The following is a 12,079-nucleotide window of genomic DNA, read 5'->3' as shown; positions in this document are numbered from 1 at the left end:
TATCAGAGACCCAAATAATGATATTATTTTTATTATTTATAAATTGCTGGGCACACAAATCATCCCCGAGGCGATCTCTCGGCACCTGAGCAGAATGCACAGGTCACAGTTCAATGAAAGTATTAAATATCAAACAGCCAGGTTTATAGAGATTTTATAAAGAAGGATAGGTCTGAGCAAGAATGTAACTGTAGGGTAATTGATTCCATTAATTGGGAGCGGAGAAGGTGCAGCCCCCATGCCCAGCAGTACAAATACACGCTGGGGCATAGCAAAAGAGGCTCACTGGATCTAAGCCAACGTGACGGAATATATGGATGCAGCTTAATTTGAAGGTAACATCGCCATTTCCCATGCAAGAAATTAAAGGCCAGACACAAATGTTTAAACAGTACACACTTTTTCATGGAAAGCCAATGAAGAGAACGTAGCAAAGGTTCAGATGGAGATCGCAGAGGGAGATTGCAGACAAGACTGCCATGTTCTGTGTAGCACCTGTAGTCTAGAGAGAAGTCTTTCATTCATTATGACCATGACGGAGTTTTCATAATTCAGGTGGCTCACTATCAGAGAATGGACCAGGGCTTTCTTTGCTTGTAAATGAACCCAGATAAAGGCCTTCCTAAGCAAGTGCACCACGCCAAAACATATCCCAGTAAGTGATTTGACATGCTCCTTCATGGAGAGGTTGTCATCCAGGAGAATACCCAGGTTTCTAGCAATTGTTTTGGGATTGGATGTGGGAGACCCAGTTCAGATGGCCACCAGTCAGTTGATCAGAAAGTCAAATAGCTAAATGTGCATCTACTGGAATATAGCTGAAGAAAACTGGCCATCATCCAGGAGGTAATTTGTAACATGCAGTCCTTAAATTTGATTTTTGAACGTTCTGGATTAGGGTTCATAATGATGACACATTGTGTGTCATCATCATATGAAATCATATCAAAACCATATGACCTGATGACCTTGGCCAGGGAAGCTACATTAATTTTTGTTAAAGTTGGGCTCAAATTTGAACTCTGTGGCACCGCTTTAGCCATAGTTCTGGAGTAATAGAGGTATACTTGTACTGCATGGGTTCCCTCTGCCAGAAAATGTTCAAGCCAGATTAAAGCTTTCCAACTGACACCAATCTCCCCATATCTCTGGTTTAGGATTGAATTGGGAGATGGTGTCAAACAATGGTGATAGATCAAGGAGAACCAGCATATCAGAGTTCCCCTGATTTAAGATAAGTCTGATTATATAAATTACCTTCACCAAGCCTGACTCCTTGCTATAAGAAGCACAGAGGCCTTACTGGGAAGAATATAAGAAGGAGTGGGTTTCTAAAAAAGACACCAGTGGTCTACCAGAGTCTCAATAACTTTCCCAATAAAAGGCAGGAAGGATATTGGTCTGTTGTTGCCCAGGTCTGTGGGGTCGGCCATAGGTTTTTTTAGCAATAGGTATAACCCTGGCAGCTTTTTATTTGATAGGAAGGGCTTCCAAATTGAAACAAAAACGGTTACAATAGTCCACAAAGGGCAAGAAATATTGGAGCTAGGGTGACGATGATGTAAGGAGGGGAGGAATCATCAGAAGATCCAGATTTGATTGTTTTAAGCAGACCCAGCACTGGCTCAAGAGTGGAAGGTTTGAGGGACTCCAGGGTGGTAGGCTGAGGACTCGTCTGGGGATTGCCCTTTCGAAACCACATTATTAGATAGAGATTGGCAAATATTCCTAATCTTTTGCTCAAACTGTGCTGCAAGGTCACCTGAGATGCTGGGATTGGGGAGGTACACATCACCTTGTTAGTAAGTTATTTTTTAGATCTTTTCTTAATGCAGATTTAGTAAATGAGTCTATCCTCAGCTGATATGGAAGTTCCTCATTTGCCTTAACACTTCCTACAAATGTTTTTCCGTTTTTAGGGATTCAGTGTACCAGGGTGAGATAAGGTTTCTAGTTTTACTATTAGTTTGTTTCAAGGGGGGCTATGAGGTCTAACACCTGTATAAAAATATTCAAAGTCCTTTAAGGCAAGATTGATGTCTCCATAGTCCTTCAAAAGAGGCAAAAACAGGTGAGACGGCAGAAACAACTACCTTCCTCCAGGGTCTAGTAAGTTTTAAAACATTAGTTTCTGCATCTCAATATTGAAGTTAATGGAAAAATGGTCTGTCCACTCTTGAGAGCCAGAGGATCAACTACCATATTAGGCACATTGGAAAACACTTGGAGCCAGATGTACGTTGGGATTTTGCATGCAAACATCCTGTGGGCATGTACTAACACTATTTTGCGAGTTGCAAAATAGTGTTTAGCGACTCGCTATTAGGAAGGGGACTTCCCTTCCTAATAATGACCCCACAATCCATGTACAAATGTTTTGCAACTGCAATTGCGGTCGCAAAACACTTGCAATTTACCACCCTCTTCAAGAGGGTGGTAATGCAATTGCAAAAGGGACAGGGTCCCCAGAAAAATGGGATGCATTTAAAAAAAATGCTTTATTTAAAAGCAGTCCCAGACATGGAGGTCTGCTGAGCCCAGCAGGCCACCATACCTGGGAGAGCCAGCCATTCTCAATGGGGTCGCAAATTGCGAGTCCCTCATGAATATTGATGAGGCATGCAATTTGCGACCCCATTGAGAATCACAAACAGTGTCTCTGACACTGTTGTACATGTCATTTTGCAAGTCGCAAATAGCGACTCGCAATTGAGCGCAATTTGTGACTCACAAAATAACATGGTCGCACATCTGGCCCTAAATCCAATGTGTTTCCTGCTCTATGAGTAGGACCTTCTATTTATTGGTGGAGTCATAAAGATTCCAAACTTGCAAGCAGATGGATAGAGCCAGGATCTGAGATTTTATCCACATGATAGTTAGTCTCCTAAAAGCAGAAAGTTATCTACTGCTAAAATGTGCAGGGCAAGCCATTTCATTACCTTTGCGTTAGTATCCTTCTTTTTGCCAGGAGGGCAATAATCCAGTGTCCCGCCCCAGGTAGGCTTTGAGGTAGTTTCAAGTACTGCTTCTGGGATATTCCTACCTGCTCTGTGCCAAGCTACCAAGGGATTGAGCAGGGGTTATTTTATGAGCGTAACTTAGTTACCCCGACTAGAGTAGGGGATTCTGCCTGGCTTAGGAGCATATACTAGCCATCCAGAAATTCAATTTCTAACAATATTCTTATTACTCACAAGTGTAGATGAACATTTTATACCCATTTTTATTTTTCATAGCACTTTGCTCAATGCATTATTTTATATAGGATACAGTACCCTGTGCTGCACATTACAATGATTTTGCAAGTCACCGATAAATTCCATCACTATGTAGAGGAACAAGGCCAAAGGCGGGGTTTTATTGAACTCCAAGGTGGCTTGTAATAACCAAATCATGTATGGAAGTGGGTACTTTACTCCTTAAAAATAATGATCACACCATCACCTTTCCCACAAACCACTTAAGTCCTTGGTGTGCACCTCTTTCATATGAAAAAGGGAGCATATTTGCAAACATGAAGAATAAAAGTAGACTCTCTATTTCAAAATTAAACGCATCAATAAAGCTGTTCAATATTTGTTACATAATGATATTAGAAGCAGTTTAATAAAAGTTATTTGTCTTTAAAAGGTATGACAGAAACATGAGGAAAGATTGCAACTGTTCTATAATTACCCAAGGAGTGCAAACATGTGTCCATAAATATCTTCTTTCTTCTTGTCACTGTACAGCTAGAAAAACAGAGTAGAAGAAAGAAAATCAATGTTTCATTTTGTGTTCTATAAACAGCTGCTATAATTATGATCTGTGACCTGACTCGCCTTTCACCCCTGTCTCACTAATACAAGGATAACCCTAAACCATATCTGCCCGCAAGGGCCATGGTACTCATACTATAATGCAACAATTGTCCAGTGGGAATCATTTGTCCAATACCTTTCATGTGAATGCGAGGTGTTCAAAATCATTCAATTACTAATTAATTATTGAATAATAATGATTAGGCACACGACACATGTATATTTTCATACTAAATGTGCATGATATGAACTCTGTGCATCAGAGACTGGATGAATAACTAACGTTTAAAACTTAATTCTGACAAAACAGAGATTGTCATCCCCAATAATAATTAAATTATTGGACTCCTGTTTACTGGCCAACAGAGTTAGATTCCCCACCCAAACGCAAGAGCACGGTCTTGGCATTCAAATTGATGTGAACCTATCTATGAAACCCCAGGTAAACACATCTTCCTGCTTTCTCCAACTCAGGAAGTTCAGGAAAATTAGAAGATCCTTCACCAGAGAGGCTAGCATTCAAATCATTATTGCCTTGATTTTGTCTAAAATCGATTATGCTAATGCTCTTTACGTGGGTCTCCCTAAAAACCAAAATCACAGACGTCAGATGATACAAAGTAAAGCTGCTAGAATCATGTTTCAACAAAAAAGACACTGCCACATGAAGCCGCGGATGAAGGAGCTTTATTGGGTCCCAGTGGCGCAGCGATCCTAGTCTAAAACAGGATGCATTATTTTTAAAGTAATCCAAAGCAAAGGTCCTAAATACTTATCCACAAGGATCCATAGATATTGCCAGACACGCAATCTCAGATCTGCACAAATGAATTAACTGGTGGTCCCAAGATTTTGACATGAAAGGATGGGAGGGTCTCTATTCTCCATACTAGGACTCCAACTCTAGAACTCTATGCCCATCGAAGGCAGACAAGCAGCAAATCACATGTGGCTTAAAAAATGCTGAAAACATGGCTATTCACTCAAGCCTATAGCTAGGTGCGGATTCAGATAACGGTGGTTACTAACTCAGCGCCAAGAGGCCTGTTGGTATACGTGCACTTTCTAAATCTCCCTTAACATAACATATCATAATCATGCAGACGACACAGTGTTCCAAAGATGAACATACATATTTGTCAGGCACTTATTCAATAATTATTGAGTAATTGAATGATTTTGTATACCTAGGAGTCACATGAAAGGTATTGGACAAATTAGTCCCTTGGGACAATTCTTGCATTATAGCACTGACTTGGCCCTCCGCTGTTGGCCCTCGCGGCAGGCATTGGGAGAGAACTCAGCTGTAATAAATTGCTACACTTGAGATCTGACGTAATTTCGTCATAATCTTTGACTGGGTGCATCACAAGTCACAGATAATAACGAAATTAGAGAATGGTTATTATACAGCAATTGCAGAATGCCTTATATATTAGTAGTATACAAGTTGTACTTTTGATAATTCGTAAGAAAATAAGATGCATATTCACACATATTTATGGGTATTCTCCTGTTGGAAGATCTGATTGACTGATCAATCGGGAAAATTAGTATGGGGAGGAGTCTCCGGAACATTTATTGTGAGAGGAATGCAGTGTGATCCTGGACCAATAGTGAAGCTTGGTCACCTGATGCACCATCTTGGTAACACCTTCCTGGTGTCAGTTTGAATTCCATAGCTGGATGTTATTAAGCCTGGTCAGGACACAGTGCTGCACCCATATGCCCTCTTGAGCATCATTACGGTAACATGAGCACATGCGCGCGCGCGCACAGTGCATTTTACCAGCACGCGTAGACTCTTGCAAAGCGCGCATGTCGTTGATTAACGTGCACCAGCCACGGCCTTTAAATTTGAAGCTCATGAAAGGTGTGGTATTTTCTTAACTTTGAAGCGCAGAGGTATTATGGCACAGGCACACCTTTCTGGTTACTCTTGCCATGGGCCTGTGGAATGCCTTAACATAGCCCAGAGTAGGCAGCAGTTATACATGCCGTTTTTGCTTTACGTGTCTGTGGTGCCCTGGTTCACAAGAAATATTTACTTGACGTTTCAGTGAGTCTGCACTGATTGTAACATGCGTGCGTTCTGGCATGTTACAGGAAACAATAAGTTTTGTAAGCACATGTTCACAATCAGAGGTGCAACTAGCGCCAAATTTCGGTGGGGGCGGCGGACAGGGACTGATCAAAATGTCAGGGGGTGGGGGGGATAATTCTTCCAGCATTAGGCAGAGTGAAGATGCACGGGCTCTAAGAAGGGGTGAAAAAACAACAAAGCCTCATTAACATGTGAATAGTCTTTTAAAGACCGGTGAAGTACTCCGGTGCGGCTGGCAGCTGAAGAACTGTCGGTGTGTGCCCGGGAAGCGTTCTCAGCCCGGGCTGAGGCACACAACGGGGGGGGTGCTGAAGCCCTTTTAGGCCTATGGGCGTTGCACGCCTGTTCACTATGTAGGATGGGGCTGCTTTCCACTTACATTTTTGAAAGTGTGCTGTACAAATGCCTCTCTCTGGTTGATGCTGCTAAAAATAAAATAATTAAATTGTCATGTTTTCCCATCGGACTGGGAGCCGGTTCCATGTACTGAACAGCAGGTAGACGTTGGTGAATAGTGCTGTTATTCAAAAGCTCACAACGTATTTTTTAATGTTTTCTTTGTTTTACATAACACAGGATGGATTACTGCTGTTTCTGTGTGTGTGTTCAATCAGGGCCAGCTTTAGGACGTCAGTGTGGTTGCACCTGGCACTGACCTTGTCAGGTATGTGAGGTGGGGTCACTGTGCTTTTACAATAACTTTTGGGGTTGAAAGCAGGTGCTGCTAGTTTCCTTGGGTGGCCATCAGTCTTGAGGCAACACTAAAAATTTCAAGACAATGACAGTGATTAATGCTCCTGCTGGAACCCTCAATGGGTTCATGTGCCTGCTGCAAATAACGCGTGACTGACATGTACCATGAAAGAACTGAGTGTGAGTGAATAATCAGTAGACCTATATAAAATAAATGTTTGCCAGAGAGAAGCTTTGGAGATGTGAAGGGTACTGTTGGAGGATGGTAGTAAGGGAATTCATGGAGAAGGTCATCAGTTGGGGCTGACAAAACGATTGTCACACTGCGCGCCAACAGCGCTAAAGCCTACCTGTGTTTTTCAGCCTCATCCGGTAGTCCCTTCATTACATAACCTACCATCATTTGCAGCAGAAGGACTAGCTCTTACCATAGTTTTCAGGGTAGCATACATATTTTCCCATACTCTTTTATTCTTTTAATGGGAAACCATGTTGTGATACATTACATCATCATAGACTAGAAGGTCTGCTTGTTCCTAAGCACATGGCACATTGCAGCATCACAAGTATAAGGTATTAAGGGGCAACTGGAATTATGCGTTATATTTGCATAATTATGGATTTGCCACATAATCCATCATCTGAAACAGAAATCTGTAGATTTAAACCAAATGAAAATAGTTTCTAGCTTAAACAAATCAAACGATCAAAAGTTACTAAAAAAAAGTTGAGACATATGTTTGAGGGCATGGAAGGCCCTTCGCAAAGGATTGGCTGGGCATCTTTCAGTTGCTTACATCTCTATTTGGTTTCTAAACCGGTCCTAAGGAGGTGAAACATTTGAGCAGACAGGCTTACCATGTATAAACAAATTATAAAAAATTAAGTAACACTATGAAAGCATGTGCTGTATTATCCCACATAAAGTGCCTATTCTTATTTCATAATTTAGCCAACACTGCTGCATAATGTGTTGCTTTCCAGGGGCACTCGGTATTTTTGTTCAGCTTTTTTACAGTACACAATGTGCCATTACTATATTTCCATTAAATGTATAGACACTGACAAACGTTCTTTCACACCTTTTCACTCACCTTCTCCTACAGTCTTGCACCACATACACCCACCTTCAAGTCATATACTGTCTGTGTTTGGGCATCCACCCTACATTCAGACAACGTACTCCTCATTCTCGCCTTACACTTCCCCGCTCACCCTGCACTCACAGTGATCACAATGCACTCACACTGATCACCATTCACCCGCTCACCCTGCACTCAGTGATCATTCTGCACTCACAATACACTTGTGCTTTTCACCCTGTATCTCCCCCTGCAGTCACGCAAGGGCACTACTCACCCTGCACTCATGTGATACTTCACTCAACTGTCTCCCTCATGGCTCACTCTGCAATCTCACTCAAACAAGCCCATCACTAACCATGCATTCATTCATTCCACTCTGCACTTACATCTGCACCCAAATTTATATGGTCACCTCACTCACCCTGCAGTCACTCCTCGTACCCTACCTACGCTTACACTGTTGCATCACTCACTGTGCATGCCTGCCACCCACACAGCACAGGGGGTTAATGTGCCAGATACAAAGAATGTGTACCATGCAGATCACAGAATTGGGTGTGAGTAACCTAGGAGCAGCGTTATTAAAAAATGAAATGTTTGTCAGAAAGGTGCTATAGAGAGATGAGGTGTATTGTTGGTGAGTGGTAGTGAGGGAATTCGTGGAGGAGGAGGCAATTAGGAAGGGGTGCCAAAAAAGACTGTTGCATAGTGTACGGCCAGTGCTGGGCCAGCCCAGGCTGGGAGTGTTACCCCCTGTAGTTGAGGACTAGTTGCTCCCCTGGTCACAGCATCCGTCCTGGGCTGCATTTAAAATACTTTCTTTCAAAAGGCAAACCATCTGTCCCACATTTAGAAAAGAAATGCAGCAAGTTGTATATAGTGCAAACTCAATCCAAAAGTATTGGAGCGATTTATATGTTTTTATTTTTGTATGCATGCGGTGATTGATTTGCTCAGAATCGCAGGATGTTAATCTGACCAGAGACTCAAAACCCATCTCCTAAGTCGACTGCTCGAGCATTAAGCCACAACCTCTACAACAAGAGGGGAAGCATTTTCAATATTATATACAACTTTATGCAACAAACAACCATTGACAGAGTCAATAGTCCTAGCTTCTTGTAGGTGTATTGTTACTTGTATTATATATCTGGATGCAATGACAGAAGAAGCAAAATATCAGTCAAGTGGCACACTATGCTAAGCAAAGATTTTTAGCTTAATTGCTTTTAAGCCATGCCCTTAATTGCATCGGTCACGCCCCTTTGAGAGACCCTCCTAGTTTTTTTATCACGCTTAAAGCCCTGGTCTACATGTGCGGTCGGGTTCTTGGCACACATAGCCTTGGCTGCAGTGCACAGAGACCTTACTCTGCTGCACATGGAGAAAAAAAAGTAGAGGGATCATTGCTCTTGAGTAGCTGCAATAGACTTTTTTTGACTATGCGTTACAGGTGTTAGGCAGATGTAATTCAACCAAGAGGAGGTTTTCTCCACTCACGGCATAGTGTCTGGTATGTTGAAATAACACTGTCTCTGAATAAAAAATTTAAGGGTCAGGAGTTTTAAATATGTTTAAGGTATAGGTCTTGATGAGTCAGATCAACTTGCATAGAAGTCTCAGCAATGCTGCACCTGTGACATTTCCCATAGTTCAGCAGTGAATTATTCTGTGTCAGCTGTTGTCACGCATCGCCATGCAGGAAAGGTTTAATGTTTAATCACCATACAGCAATCTTGCTCCCTTTGAAATAACACTGTCATGTTAGCTGTGTGATTTTCCTGATATCTGTTTGGCTACTTAAACCAATCCTAGTTCCCTGAGGTGTGTGCCAGATGCCATGTATAAGGTAATTTCAATGCAACTGGGCTTGGTGGGTGGTGCGGTTCCTCATGGAGCACCAACTGCCACCTCCCTAGCATACTCAACTCTAACCCATTTTATGAAGCACATCTAGATCTCTTTCATTCCTAACTTTTGCCTGTTCACTTAAAGTCCACTTTCACTCTGGATTCATGATGGCTCATTTGGTGATTATAGTAGTAGTTATTAAGAGAGTCTGAGTGGGTACCAAGGCCAAAGTAATTGTAAGAAAGTGGATTATTATTTAGGCTAGGCAATCACCATCCTCAATAAATGATAACACTAGCTTGTTAGGAGGGACCTTCCCACCCACTATGTTCAGAGCCTGTATGTGGACACGGTGAACAAAGACTTTCCCTTCCTCAGGTCTCCCTTACCTTAAATTATGAATGGCCAGGTTTACCCTTTGTTCCTCTCTAAGTTATTGAAGTTCCTAGGCCCACCTCCGTTATCCTTACTAATCTGATAGGGATCACATATTCTGCATCCAGCCCAACTTGTAACCAGGCATAAGCCAGTGTCCTGCTTTGGGAGCAATTTTATTCACAGGCTCATGGAAACCTGCCTCCAGGAGCTTATGGGAGGGAATGGTAACTTTCTAAAAGTTACTGTTCCTAAATATTTATGAAAAATGGAAGTTCATCGATGAGCTGGATTTTCGGTAAATATGAAAAATAGGCTCTGAATGACGATTGTAGCTGTGTCTTGTAAGAAGTAACAGATTAAAGTTTTAAGGATCCAGTTACAGTACTGCCAGTGACATTAGCTTTTGGGGCTAGCCTCTGGAGGAACATACAAATTCAATTTCTCAGATGTTGCTCTTTTAAAACTATTGCATCCTACTTTTTGGGCATTAAGGTGTATCTGCAGGTGATTTTACTAATATTTAAAAATAGGGTTTTTCCGCCTGTTAGAAATGGCTTATTTGAAAGGTTTCACAGAAGACTTTTAGGCTGCTTTCGTCAAGCTATATATGGTAGGCCGAAAGCAATGTATTATAGGCCAACCCTGTCTATGGCACAATAAGGTGCTGAGTCCAAAGTGGTATTCAACTTCAAAGTCCTTGGTATTTGCTACATCATATACTAGGGAACTATAGGCAAGTTAAATATGTTAATCAGGGATTAGCTAATTTACCCACATTTAAAGGGGGAGTAACAGCACTTAACTCCTATTTATCAGGGGTAAACTGCACAGAGTTCCAAGTCCAGCAACAAACTGTAGAAATTACTGCAATAATGATAAATTTCAACAATAATATATGAAAATTGCAGGAGTCCAATATAATGAGGGATGTCTTTTTAGCTTCTTACATAAGTTCTTGTCAAGCTTAATCCATTTTCATACTTCTCGCTCATCTTCCTTTGTAGATGACTTGTGTATATTAGTCTATGTTTTATTCATCACAAGGATTGCATTTCCTTTCTTCTCCAAAGATTACCATGATGTGGTCATGGTTGTCAATCTCTCTGCTAATTGGTTAAATTGTGTGATAGAGCCTCCTTCTGTGAACACTGCAAAGCAGTGGGACTCCCACCCCCATTCTTTGCATAGGGAACCTTTTACTGCTACATTTTCTGAAATCTTTCAGGACTTGGTTCCTCCTTAATTTCTAGACTTAGGCTTCTTTGTTTGTGGGATGGTATGTCATCCTTTTACAAGCTATGATTGGAGAGTACATTGTATATGGCATAATATTTTCCCTTTTCTCTAATGTGTCCCTTACTCACTGAATTCAATATGTGGATTTATAATGGGTCCTTATTACACCAGGCCTCTGACTACTCCCATCTTCTTCAGAGTGGCTGTGTTTCTCTAATCCCTTGGGTTTCTCCTTAATGTGATGGCTTCCTGATATCTTGATACGACAATGCGCACAATCCTTCAGTAAGTCTTTGCAAAGGAGAGAGCATTTCTAGCACATCTCCTGTGCAGCAAACTCCTTCACTAACTGGTTGTTGGGCTTATGATGCAGATTTCCCCTTGATTGGAAGTCTATGTGTGGATTTGGGTTGTGAGTAGGTTTCTTGCAGTGCCTAGTTTGGTTTTATGTTGTCATATGCTTTTTGTGCTGCTGAGTGTTGCTGCATTAGTTATTATGGCATGCATCAGCAATTTTTCTTTTTTTTCTAGAAGATGGTTGGTGTGTTAAGGATTGTTGTGACATTGCCCCATATTCTCAAAGTGTTTTACACTTAAACTCCCTCATCTCGGATGTTATTTTTGGGGTGTTTGGGTTCTTTAGGGGCTGTCAGGGGCTAGTTCAATTTTGCCAGGTTTGGGGCTAACTTCAAATTGTTCAATTGTGTATAGGATGAAGAACAAAGTAATTGGAACTCAAAAAAACACCAAAACTTCCAATAAGCATTATTAATAACTTGCAGTGTTACATATTAGACCATGCACAATTTGTTACCTAAGATGTACATTCCACCTTGAGATATGGGAAGCAGTTTTAGGAAGTAGTATCTGTGTATGTTTGGATATAGTGGCAGAACGTATGTGGTTTTAATATTTTGGACAATGGCCAT

General features: G+C 41.4%; 1 protein-coding gene across 1 annotated transcript in view; it reads right to left on the bottom strand.

Annotated features, from left to right (window-relative positions):
• SGCZ (sarcoglycan zeta) overlaps positions 1–12,079 on the bottom strand; it is a 4,560,311-nt gene that overhangs the window by 3,536,886 nt on the left and 1,011,346 nt on the right. The window contains exon 4 of the mRNA XM_078678949.1: positions 3,679–3,734. The gene's annotated coding sequence lies outside the window, so the exon portion shown is untranslated. The remainder of the gene's footprint in view (positions 1–3,678; positions 3,735–12,079) is intronic.

Source organism: Lissotriton helveticus, chromosome 2_2 (assembly GCF_964261635.1).
Source record: "Lissotriton helveticus chromosome 2_2, aLisHel1.1, whole genome shotgun sequence".
Classification (NCBI taxonomy): Eukaryota; Metazoa; Chordata; class Amphibia; order Caudata; family Salamandridae; genus Lissotriton; species Lissotriton helveticus.
Note: the sequence above shows the minus strand (reverse complement) of the source record. Positions and strands in the feature narration are given on the sequence as shown.